Source organism: Suncus etruscus, chromosome 14, assembly GCF_024139225.1.
Source record: "Suncus etruscus isolate mSunEtr1 chromosome 14, mSunEtr1.pri.cur, whole genome shotgun sequence".
In the NCBI taxonomy this organism is placed as follows: Eukaryota; Metazoa; Chordata; class Mammalia; order Eulipotyphla; family Soricidae; genus Suncus; species Suncus etruscus.
This window is the reverse complement of record NC_064861.1, coordinates 27,433,211-27,446,608: the sequence shown is the minus strand read 5'-3', so window position 1 is coordinate 27,446,608 and position 13,398 is coordinate 27,433,211. Positions and strand designations below refer to the sequence as shown.

The 13,398-nt window shown below is 47.0% G+C and overlaps 1 protein-coding gene across 5 annotated transcripts in view; it reads right to left on the bottom strand.

Annotated features, from left to right (window-relative positions):
* Positions 1–12,341, bottom strand: part of FAM13B (family with sequence similarity 13 member B) — an 84,912-nt gene extending 72,571 nt beyond the window's left edge. For all 5 annotated transcript variants that reach the window (XM_049785993.1, XM_049785996.1, XM_049785995.1 and 2 more), the window contains exon 1: positions 12,052–12,341. The gene's annotated coding sequence lies outside the window, so the exon portion shown is untranslated. The remainder of the gene's footprint in view (positions 1–12,051) is intronic.
* Between the last annotated feature and the right edge of the window lie 1,057 nt (positions 12,342–13,398).

Here is a 13,398-nt window from a genome sequence, read left to right as displayed (position 1 = left end):
ATGCCCCAGAAACCGCTGCGAGTAGCTTCCTGAAAACAGCCAGGTGAGACCAGACCCCCAACAAAAAAGAATAAAGTATTTCTGGCAACAATTATTATTTTTATGTCTCAGATTTGCCCAACTTGAGACATTACTTGAGGGAATAATCCTTTGTGATGACTCCACAGGAGAATGGACACAAGCATAACTCCGTAGGATGACAGTCAGCCAACTGCAGTATTGGTACAGCACAAGCATTTCTCACAGACCACTAGAAACAAAACACTTCACCTTGAGACAACGCATTAGTCCTCCTATTCAAAGTATACTGGCTAAACTCTACAGGTTTATTAGTAAATAGCCTGGCGACTTTTGCGAAGCACTCATAAGGGTTGCATGATCACAATCAATTACTTTAAAACCTCCTGCCATGATTTCATGCTATTCAAACCAAAACAAAAGTAATAAAGCCAAAGGGAGACAAAACCTCCTGTGACCAAATCTCCTTTCATCTATTCACCCAGATCTCAAGACTAAAATCAAACTTGCACAAAATCCCAATTGTTTTCAATTGCCTAGAGTTCTGGACTCCTTTTTGTTGTTAATCAGAGAGAAAATTACAAGGGATATAATACATGGTTACACGGTAATAAACACAAAATTAGTATTTAAGTTTGGGATTTTTTTGGTTTTTGGGCCACATCCATTGACACTCAGAGGTTACTCCTGGCTGTGTGCTCAGAACTCATTCCAGGCTTGGGGGACCATATGGGAAGCCAGGGAACGAACCGAGGTCTGTCTTGGGTCAACCATATGCAAGGCAAACGCCCTGCCACTGCACTAGCACTCCCACCCAATTTAAGAAATTTGGGGGGGGGGGGGCAGAGAGATAACAGCAGTAGGGCGTTTGCCTTGCATGCGGCCAACCCAGGACAGACCCGGGTCCGATCCCAGGCATCCCATATGGCCACCAAGCCTGCCAAGAGTGATTTCTGAGTGCAATGCCAGTAGTAACCACTGAGCATAGCCAAGTGTAGCCCAAAAACCAAAAATAACAGTATTTTAATTATTACAAATTTTATTATTAGACATACACATTTCAATACCAAGTGCCAGCTGCTCACTTTTCAGGTAAGTGACTGAGCGCAGCTTTCTTCAACATTTTCTTTTGAGGGGCAGAGGGTAGAGTGAGCCACATAGTGGTGCTCAGGGCTTACTCTGGACTGTGCTAAGAGATCACTCCAGGCAGGGCTCAGGAAACCACATATTGTGCCTGAATCGAATCTAGAGCAGCTGCATACAAGGCAAACACCCTTCCTACTATACTATCGTTATCACCCACTTCATCAATCTCTTTACAACTGCAGACCAGGAAAATAAAAAAGATTTCATAGACCAGCTAACATCTTAGGAACAAAAAAATTATATACTTTTATTATGTATAGTATTTTATTTATAAACCCAATAGTATAAGATTAGTTTTTAGGTAGTTTTAATCTCTTACCCACTGTACAAAATGGGAACTTTTGGTAGGTCTGACACCATTCCAACAGAATACAGGTTGAAAAAGAGACCTAGAACATAAGTTCTCCACCTTTATCTGGAGAGAAGGGCTTTGTTGAACACAGTCTGAATCAGGGAGCCTCAAACTATGGCCCATGGGCACATGAGGTCAAGGATATTTATCCAGGCCGCCAGGTTTTCTGCAGCCCCTGCTGGCCTGCTTAGCTGCCTACTTGTTCCAGGCCTACTGTGCACATGTGTAGGATGTGTGCCCCACTCTCCAACTCTTCTCTTCTCTTCTCTCCTTTCTTTCTCTCAACTCTTCTTCCTCTCAGTCTCAGGCAGTTCTCAAACTACAGCTCACCAAAAGCAGGCCCATAGTTCCCATTGAAATACTGATAAATTTGCTGATTTAATTTTCCTTTTCTTCATTTTAAATATTGTATTTGTTCCCCCCCCCCCCCCGCTTTTTTCTTCAAAATAAGATTATATGTAGTGTGCATAGGAATTTGTTCAGTTGTTTTTTTTTTTTTGTTTTGGTTTTTTTTTTTTTTTTTTTTTTTTTTTATTGGTAACACCCGGCAGTGCTCAGGGGTTACTCCTGGCTCTATACTCAGAAATTGCTCCTGGCAGGCTCAGGAGACCACATGGGGTGCCAGGATTTGAACCACTGTCTTTCTGCATGCAAGGCAAATGCCTTACCTCCATGCTATCTCTCCAGCCCCCAGTTGTTGTTTTTTTTAAACTGTAGTTCGGACCTCCAACAATCTGAGAAAGTGAACTGGCCCCATTTAAAAAGTCTGAGGACCCAAGGTCAATGTTATCTAACATACATGGTCTAGATATCTAATTTAATAAGCTCTTCAAGCAATTATAATGTATACCAAGTTTTAAGAACCTCCAGCATACAGGATAAACTAAAATTTCTTCTCATGACCTACAAGTACATACTTGTCTCCTGCCACTCCTTATCTTCACCCTACTCTCCAGCAATATTTAACCACAGCTAACCTCTCAAAGAGTATGAGCACTGAATACCTCCCTTGCCCCATACACACATACGTGTGCAAAAATATACATGTGGGAGCTAGCACATTAGTATAGCGGGGAGGGAAGGGAACTTGCAATGCACTTGGAAACCCAAGTTCTATCCCCAGCACCTCCTCCTAGGGTCCTCTGAGCAGCACCAGGAATGTGCTCAGTGAAAGCCAAGAATAAACCCTGAGCACCACCAGATCTACCTCCCCCCAAAAATTATCCACATGTGACTTTTTGGGGGCCACAGACCTGACAGCACCAAGAAGCTAGAAACCTACCAGTTACTCACATGCCAAATACGAGCTCTAGACAGCTGAGTCATCTCTATGGTCATCCACAAGTAATTTAACTTCCCCAAGGCTCTTATGGGTGAGTTAGTTCTGACTGCTGAGGAGTGACCCCTAGTGGTGCTCAAGGGACCAAAATGTCAATGCAAATAGCAAGAACCTTACTTCCTGGGCTATTTCCCAGCCATCCCCAAAATTCTTGATTATTACTGATCTTAAAGTCTTGAGATATTAACACTTATTTTACATGATGCATGTAGTATATACTATAGTCATATAAAAAAGTAAAAATCGGGCAGGAGGGCCCGGAGAGATAGCGAGCGGCGTTTGCCTTGCAAGCAGCCAATCCAGGACCAAAGGTGGTTGGTTCGAATCCCAGTGTCCCATATGGTCCCCCGTGCCTGCCAGGGGCTGTTTCTGAGCAGACAGCCAGGAGGAACCCCTGAGCGCTGCCGGGTATGACCCAAAAACTAAAAAAAAAAAAAAAATTGGGCAGGAGAGATAGCATGGAGGTAAGGCGTTTGCCTTGCATGCAGAAGGATGATGGTTCGGATCCCGCCATCCCATATGGTCCCCTGAGCCTGCCAGGAACAATTTCTGAGGTTATGCAAGGCAGACGCCCTACCACTTGTGCCACTGCTCCGGCCCCTGGACCATGTTATTTATACTAGGGATTGAACTTGGGCCTATGATGCTTAAGCCTTTGAGTTGTCTCTCCAGTCCTGTTGATTTTTCCTTTACTAACTTTTACTCCCCCCACCTTTTGGGTCACACCCAGCGGTGCTTAGGGGTTACTCCTGGCTCTGCACTCAGAAATCACTCCTGGCAAGCCCTGGGGAACCTATAGGATGCCTTAAAGCTAACCGGGGTCCGCCATCCAGGTTTGGCTGGGTGTAAGGCAAATGTCCTACAGCTGTGCTATCACTCTGGCCCCTACTGATTTTTACTTTTTTTTTTTTTGGTTTTTGGGTCACATCCAGCAGCACTCAGGGAACACTCCTGGGTAATAACCTAATAAAAAATACTTGGGGGGCCCGGAGAGATAGCACAGCGGCGTTTGCCTTGCAAGCAGCCGATCCAGGACCAAAGATGGTTGGTTCGAATCCCGGTGTCCCATATGGTCCCCCATGCCTGCCAGGAGCTATTTCTGAGCAGACAGCCAGGAGTAACCCCTGAGCACCGCCAGGTGTGGCCCAAAAACCAAAAAAAAAAAAAAAAAAACCAAAAAAAAAAAAAAAAATACTTGGGAGTTTTTCCTTTTCAGTAGAAATCAATTAAATTTCATTATCTCTTCAATACAAAGCATATCTTCTGCCTATTGCTGTTATCACTGGTGGTTCATCAACCCAAGATGCTCTCTCCTGCTTCTCTTTCCATTTTCTAATATTCTTTTTTTGGGGGGAGGGGGTTGGGTCACACCCAGCACTGTTCAGGAATTACTCCTGGCTCTATGCTCAGAAATCGCTCCTGGCAGGCTCAGGGGACCATATGGGACACTGGGATTAGAACCACTGACCTGCATGCAAGGCAAACACCTTACCTCCATGCTATCTCTCCAGCCCCTTTTTTTCTAATATTCTTAAAGGGGAATTCTCTAACCCATTTCAGTTTCTCTCAGTCTATCATTCCTTGACTGTAAACCATTAGCCACAAGTTGTTCTAAATATTCCTATGTTTAATGTATTTCTAAGAGAATAGAAACTCCTTCAAGTTCAAGTTCGCTGATATGTTGTTTAAAAAAAAGTCCTGGGGCTGGAGCGATAGTAAGGCATTGCACACGGCTGACCTGGGAGGGACCAGGTTCCATTCCCACCATCTCACAAGGTCCCTCAGCCTGCCTGGGGCAATTTTTGAGTGCAGAGCTAGAAGTGACCCAGAGTGCCACAGGGTGTGGCCCAGAAACCAATAAATAAATTAATTAAGTAAGTAAGTTAGTTTAAAAAGTCCTGGGGAGATGGCTTAAGGGCTGCAGTGCACACTTGCATACACAGTTGGTGCCCAAACTGGGAGCAAACCTTCAAGAACTGAGATGCATGGCAGCAATTTCTGAACACCACTAGGGATGGCCCAATAACCAACAAAAAAAACTGGGGAGGGGGAGTATTTAATTTTTTGAGCAACACCCAGTGATACTCAGGTCTTACTCCTAGGTTTATGCTCAGGGATCACTCCTGGTGGGCTCAAGGAACCATGTGTGGTATGGGGATAAACCTGAATCAACATGCACAAGTCAAGTGCCCTACATACTGTATATCACTCTGACCACAAGAAAAATTTTGAAATGTTAAAGTCTAATTAACATATGTATTTACTAATAAAAAAACAGAAGCACTAATAGAGTGGGTAGAAGTTTGCCTTGCATACAACCAACCCAGATTTGATTCCCAGCATCCTGAGTACAGAACAAGGAGTAATTCAAGATCACCAAGTGTGGCAAGAAGGGACTGGGGAGAAAGAAAGGACGGAAAGGAGGAGGGATGGAAAAGAGGGAAGGATGGGGAAAAGAGGGAAAGGAAGGAAGGAAGGGAAGGGAAGGGAAGGGAAGGGAAGGGAAGGGAAGGGAAGGGAAGGGAAGGGAAGGGAAGGGAAGGGAAGGGAAGGTAAGGGAAGGGAAGGGAAGGGAAGGGAAGGGAAGGGAAGGGAAGGGAAGGGAAGGGAAGGGAAGGGAAGGGAAGGGAAGGAAGGGAAGGGAAGGAGGGAGGAAGGAAGGAAGGAAGGAAGGAAGGAAGGAAGGAAGGAAGGAAGGAAGGAAGGAAGGAAGGAAGGAAGGAAGGAAGGAAGTAAGGAAGGAAGGAAGGAAGGAAGGAAGGAAGGAAGGGCACGGGTACAAGGGGGTTTCTTAATATCTGCATTGAGGGAATATCTTTTTGGTGAATAAATCATTCTGATAGTTATTTTGCAATCCCATTACAATTAATATCCAGTTTATCACATGATTTAACAAGAGCTCGTATACTACTTTCCTTTCCAGAGCCCTTATATTTCTATTTGCAAAGTAGCCCCAAAATGAGCCTACTCAAATTAGCTCATTATACACAAGAAGAAAATGACCAACCATGTAAAAACTGAGTTAAAGAGACAGCTTAAACGGATGGTCACATACCTTAAAAAGCTTGAGGCCCCATGTTCAATCCTTAGCATCATATGACCTTTGAGCACCACAGACCTGATGACCAAACCATCAAGCTGACACATTGCCCTGCAGCACTGCTAAGGAGTACTGCTCTCCCCCAAAAATAAACAGGCTCCTGACTTCAGTCAAATTTATATATAACCTATATGCTACACTTTCCTTTCACTAAGTAAATCCCTCTTATGTTCACAAAAGACTAGAGAAAAGCAGTAATCTAAAGGGTTAGGACAGGGCCCGGAGAGATAGCACAGCGGTGTTTGCCTTGCAAGCAGCCGATCCAGGACCAAAGGTGGTTGGTTCGAATCCCGGTGTCCCATATGGTCCCCCTGCCAGGAGTAACCCCTGAGCACCGCCGGGTGTGGCCCAAAAACCAAAAACCAAAAAAAAAAAAAACTAAAGGGTTAGGACAGGGTTTTAACTAAAGGAGCACGCCTCTGTAATACAAAAATTCTTGGTATTGAAAAATATTCAGTTGAGATCTAAATACCGTGTATACTCGAGCATAAGCCGACACCCCCCCCCCCATTTTACCCTAAAAACTGGGAAAACTTAAGTGACTCGAGTATAAGCCGAGGTGGAAAATGCAGCAGCCATTGGTAAATTTCAAAAATAAAAATATATACCCAAAACAATTACAATAATTGAGGAATCAGTAGGTTAAATGTTTTTCGTATTTATTGCTAAAGAAAAACTGTAAACCAGCAACAATGACTTTAAAAACTTTAAATAAAGTGCAGAAAACCTTAGCTTAACCGATAATCAAGCTAAATCATAAAGGTTAAAATCCTTCAAAACTGAGGCTGGAGAGAGAGCATACTCTCAGGGATCTCAAACTCAATTTACCTGGGGGCCACAGGAGGCAAAGTCGGGGTGATCCTTGAGTGCAAAGTCAGTAGTAAGCCTTGAACATTGGGGGGGTGTGACCCAAACGACTAAAACAAAACAAAACAAAAAAAGATTCTTCTAGGGCAAGGCCACAAATGTTGTACAGAGGGCCTTTGAGAGTTTGAGACCCCTGGCATAGTGGTAGGGCATTTGCCTTGCAAGCGGCCAACCCAGAACCAATGGTGGCTCAAATCCCGGCATTCCATATGGTCCCCCATGCCCACCAGGAGCAATTTCTGAGCAGAGAGCCAGCAGTAACCCCTGAGCACAGTCGGGCGTGGCCCAAAAAACAAAAACAAAAATCCTTCAAAACTGGATTCCTCCTCCTCATCATCTGTATGTCCAAACAGAGTTTCATTCAGTTGTATCTGATATGAGGGTATCAGCATGGACATTGTCATCATCACTGAGTTCGCAGATATCATCATCACTGCTGTCGGTCTCATACAAAGCACAGAATATTGTGAGTTAAATAGTTCAGTGGCATCCATTCAGTTCAGGCGCCTACCTCTTTGGTTCAGCCGCTCAGTGCCCGCACAAGTACACCGAATCAAATAACCTGTATGACCAAAGTATAAGCCGGAAAAACTCGGCTTATACTCAAATATGTATGGTATGCTGTTATCTACACAAAATCATTGGAAACCTTTTTAGATATAAAGTCAATCTCTGAGGTTGGAGAGACAGCATGGTGGTAATGTGTTTGCCTTGCATGCAGGACAGTGGTTTGAATCCCAGCATCCCATATGGTCCCCCAAACCTGCCAGGAGCAATTTCTGAGCCAGGAGTAACCCCTGAGCACTGCCAAGTGTAACCCAAAAACCAAAAAAAAAAAAGCTAAATAAAAGTGGAGGAGACGTTCTGAGAAAGTCCTCATGTTTTTTAAAAAAAATTAAGACACGAAAGGTAGCCGGAGCAGTGGTGCAAGCGGTAACATTTTTGCCTTGCTCGCGCTAACATAGGACACAAAGTCCAATCCCCCAGCGTCTCATATGGTCCCCCAAGCCAGGAGGGATGTCTAAGTGCATAACCAGGAGTAACCCAAGTGTCACTAGGTGTGCCCCCCCCCCAAAAAAAAAAAGACACGGGATAGAACAATAGGGCACAAAGCTGACCCAGGATGGACCAGGGTTTAATTCCCAGCATCCCATATGGTGGGTCCCCTGAGCCTGCCAAAAGCAATTTTGAATTTTCTCAATTTCTGAATACCGCCAGGTATGGCCCAAAAACCAAAAAAAAGAAAAAAGAAAATATAAAGTTAAGACCACAGATGAGTCAGAACAATAGCACAGCCACCAAACAGAGTTCAATTCCCAGCATCCCATTTAGTCTCCCAAGTCCACTAGGAGTGATTCCTGAACACAAAACCAGAAGTAACAATCCCTAAATACCACTGGATGTGGCAAAAAAAAAAAAAAAAAAAAACCACAGAATTAGAGGCCACTGATAGTACAGCTCTATTAAGTAGAGCCAACCTGAGATCAATCCCTGGCTCCCTATATGGTCCCAAGGCCCAGAAGTAATCTCTAGCAGAGCCAGGAGTAACGGTAAGCCCTGAGCACCACCAGATGTGGCACAAAGCAAGTAAAACCCCCATAGAATTAGCACATAGACCTAGGACTATTTCCCCTGAATTTTTTGGGAGGGCCATAACCAGTGGTGCCATTTTATTTCTTGTTCTGCACTCAGGAATTAACTCTTGGCAATGTGCAGGGATCAATTCCAGATTGGCTGTGTGGAAGGCAATCACCCTACCCACTGACTAAGTTTTGTTCCAACACCCTAAATTTCAAAGCAAGTACTGAAACTAATACACTAGCAGTGTATCATAGCAGTGTATCATGACAAAAGCCAAAAGGTGGTGGAAATTGTTGAGTCGAAGATAGCTCAAATGACTGAGCACTTGCTTTGCATACAGGAGGACCCAGAACCACATTTCCCAAATATACCCTGGAATAAACCCCTAGCACACTCAGAAACAGGCAGAAGTCCCTGAGCATCAGTAGGTGTGGTCTAGAGATAGAACAATGGTGCTGGAAACCGTCCCAATAACTACCAACAAATGAAATGTAAGCATACTGTCAATACATACAATGGAATGTATTAATCAGCCTTAACAAATAAGAATAGAGGGGCTGGAGCGGTGATTTGCCTTGCACGCGGCTGACCTAGGACACACTGCAGTTCGAACCCCAGCGTCCCATAGGGTCCCCCAAGTCAGCAGAGATTTCTGAGCGAATAGCCAGGAGTAACCCTTGCGCGTCTCCGGGTGTAGCCCCCCCCCCCAAAAAAAAAGAATATACGCTCCAACATGGATGAAGCTTGAAGACCCCAACACCTCCCAGATGAATGCACATCCTGTCGCTTAGCCACACTTCTGGTCCCTACAACTGTCAATTTAATGTTGCGTATATTTAACACTTTAAATATTTTCTGAATGTATAACTAAAATACTTTATATCATATCAAAGTTAATGTACAACAAAAAGGGAAGCATGGTGGCCGGAGCGGTGGCACTACTAGAGGTAAAGTGTCTGCCTTGCAAGCACTAGCCTAGGACAGATCTTGGGACAGATCTAAGACGGATTTAGGACAGGGATCGCTGTTCGATCCCCCAGCGTCCCATATGGTTTCCCCAAGCCAGGATAGATTTCTGAAGGCATAGCCAAGATGAGAGGAACCCGAGTGTCAATGGGTGTGGCAAAAATTAAAGGGGAAGCATGAACAGAATGATAATTTTTTTTTTTTTTGGTTTTTGGGCCACATCCGGTGATGCTGAGGGGTTACTCCTGACTATGCACTCAGAAATCGCTCCTGGCTTAGGGACCATATGGGACGCCGGAGGATGGAACTGTATTCCTTCCTAGGCTAGTGTGGGCAAGGCAGACGCCTTATCACTTGCATCACTGCTCTGGCCCCGATAATGTTTTTAAGTAGCTTTTTTGGGGAGGGGAATGATAGGTTACTGTGTACTATATTCATTTCAGCCTTTTTCTTAGTCCTAAAACCTTTAAAGACATTCTAATAAAAGAAGTACAGTTACTTCACCCAATGTCATATGACATGGCAAAGGGCCTTTCTGTGAAAATATAAGCTGTGTCACAGATCCCTAATTGTTGGCACAATTAAACTGGGTAATACCCAGTACCAGTACCCAGTACCGTGGGGTAGGCATTTGCCTTGCATGTGGCCAACCTGGGTTCAATACCAGACATCCCATATGGTATCCTGAGCCTGCCAGGAAAATTTTCTGAGCAACGAGTCAAGAGTACCCTCTGAGGGGCTGGAGCAGTCGTGCAAGCGGTAGGGCGTTTACCTTTCACGCCCTAACCTAGGAGGAACCATGGTTCAACTCCCCCAGCATCCCATAGGTCCCCCATGAGCGTCACTTGGTGTGGCCCAAAAAGCAAAGGGGGAAAAAAAAAAAAAGAGTACCCTCTGAGTACCATATAGTGTGGCCCCAAAACAAAACAAAAATAAATAAAAAGCACTAGATAAAATATTGCCTCACTTTTACAAGTAGGAAAATTTAAGAAATTCAGAGCAATAGCACAGGGGTAGGTAGGGCATTTGCCTTGTAAGCAGCAGACCCAGAAGGGCCAGGTTAGATTCCCAGCACTCCATATGATCCCCCGACCCTGCCAGGAGGGATTTCTGAGTGCAGAGTCAGGAGTAATGCCTGATATGTAGCCCAAAAACCAAACAAAAAAAGAAAAGAAGGGGCCAGAGCTATGGCGCAGCGATAGGGCATTTAACGCCTTGCACGCATCTGATCCAGGATGGACCCTGACCTAGGATGAACCACAGTTTGATCCCCAGGCATCCCATATGGTCCCTCAAGCCAGAATAGATTTCTGTGCACATAGCCAGGAGTAACCCCTGAGCATCACCGGGTGTGCCCCAAAATAAAAATTAAAAGAAAGAAAAAATTTGGAGGGGCTAGAGAATATACAAATAGCATCCAATTCATTCCATTCCATTCCATTCAACAAGTACTAACAGAAGCACAATACCTGCAGGTCACAAAATACTGCAAGTTAGCAATAAGGAAAAAGTCAAAAATGGGAAGACACCGCCTCCCTAAAACGAGACATTTAAAACGACTTCAAGGTCTGCCTCTCAAATTAAGTGCACGCCAGCGATTTAATGTGCCTACGCTGCATTAAAAGTGTGCGGATCCCTCTTTTTCAGATTTGCAGGCTCCACGGACGGAGGTCAAGGAACAAGTCCAACTTTCACATGCGTAGGCCCCGACCCCCGCATATTGGAGAGCCCCCCCCGGGGGGGGGGGAAACTCGGCAACAACGAACTATCGTCTTCAAAGTCGATTAGCTGGATTTGTTTTTTTCATCGATTAAAAAAAATGCTTGCTTTTTGGTGTGTGTGTGTGTGTGTGTGTGTGTGTGTGTGTGTGTGTGTTTTTCCCACTTCCCACTGGGCAAGTGGGTCAACCTATTTCGTGTCCGATCATCTCATCCCCGAAAACCCTAGAGCCCCTAATAAACCTTAACTCGGCCCCCCTAACTCCTGGGCCTTCTAAGCCCAGGGCGGGGTGCGTTCTCCACGGGTCCCCTCCACCACCCCGCCCGGGCCTCGACAGCAGCCCAATTTGGCCACATTCTCCGAGCGATTTTAAGGAAGTCTGCATGCATGCATGCAACCACTCGTCTCACATGACCTTAGGGAAGAGAAAAAATGCATTTATTCCTGAGCCAGGAATAAACCATACCCCCCACTTCTTTTTTTCCTTTGCTTACTTGGGCTTCACCCCCTCACCCGCCCAGCCCAGCCCCGAAGGAAGTGTGGGGCAAGGGAGGTGGCCGCTCAGCAAACAATTGCGGGGAGCCGGGCCTTCCCCCCTCGGAGGGGAGGGGAGGGGAGGGGCGAGGCCCAAAGATCCAGCAGCAGCTCGGGCTGCAAAAAAGAAGAAAAAAAAACGAAACCTGCCACACCCCCACACACACACCCTTGCAGGTTGCAGGAGCACAGGGGTTCGGCTGCAAAGCGGGCACCTGCAAGGGAGGGGGGGAAGCGCTCCAAACTGGAGGGCCCCCCCCATCTGCATTGCACCGTCCCGACCCCCCTCCAGCGGCCTGGCGTGCAGCGAACGCCCTTGGGGCGCACGCCGGGCGCTGGGGGCGCGGGGGGCGGGCAGGAAGGTCCGCGGCGGCCGGGCTGCCTGCAAGCCGCCCGCGCATGCGCACACGCCCGCGGTCGTTCCCCTACCGTTGGAACCGCGACGCCCCGCTCCCCGGCCGCGGCCGCTTCTCCAGGACCCGCGGCGACGGCAAGTGGGCGAGCAGGGAGGCCGCGGCGAGCGCGCGTCTTCCCGAGGCGGCCACCACGGGCGGGAGGCGGCTGAAGCGTCGTCGGCTGGGGCGCGGGGCCAGCCCGGTCAGCGACCCCCTTAGGGTGCCCCCGGTGATGGTGGCGGCGGCGGAGAGGCGGGGAGAGCGGCGAGCGACGCGGCGGCGATGGAGACGCGGAGCCTCCCTAACGGCGAGCGGGAGGAGAACGGCGGGGGCGGGACCGGATGTGACGTACGAAGTGGGCTCGCCGGAGCATGCGCAGTGCTGGCGAGCCCCGCGTGTGGGGGGGGGGTCCTGGCGCTCGGCCTGTTTGTCCACCGGGAGGTCTGGACTCTGTGGCAGGCTAAGAATGGCCCCGCACCTTTCTTTCCTCCTCCCACTTTGGGCCTCTCTGATTCCCGGTGCAAAGGACGGGTCGGGAAGGGACCCTCAAGTGTGGAAGGAAGAGAAAGGATGAGAGTTCGAAAAGGCCGTTGCAAAAGATGGAGGTGCATCTCGGTCCTCCACCCAAGGGGCTGTACCCCTCATCCCAAGGCCAAGGTGGAACCCCAAGGTGCATCCCAAGGCCCAGTGCACAAGGCCAGGGTGACCCCGACTCAGTTGTGGAGCAGGGAAGGCTTAACCAGACAAGCACTGGACCGACACCCGTGTGATGACTCAGTTTCCCGTTACAAGGCGCATCCAATCCGCCCCCCACCCCAGCTTTGCTCTTCACCTAAGACCTCACAATCAAGCAGGGAGAGGTCAAAAAAAACCTCTCTGAATGTGGGAAAAGATCGATAAATCGATAGAAAATCGATTGACTGCAAGCTCTAAGGGAACTTCTTAATAACTAAGGCAGCGTTGCAAAGGCCACTCAAAGGCAGAGGAAGGAGGTGGCTTCTCTGAGCCTCACTTGGTACTTCTTCCTGGCAAAGCTACTGGCCCCTGCAGCCCCCAGGAGTTCACAAGAGATGTCACTAGCAACCTGTTCTCTGCTTTATAGTCTATTAAGGGCTTTTTTAAGTCCAAAGGCAGAGATAACCCTATATTCCTGCTTCGGGACTCAACATTGGGTCAATCCACACCTGCACAAAGATGCCACACCTAGGCATCTGTAAAAACATAGATAAGCCAACACAATTCCATTTTCCACTCCCTGCCTGATCTGGAAGTCAGTTACCAACAAAATGTCAAATTAGAACCTTCAGAAAAATGGGACAAGATTTTTAAGAAAGAAAGCATCAAAGAGATAGTACAGGATTTAAGGTGCTTGCCTTGCAAG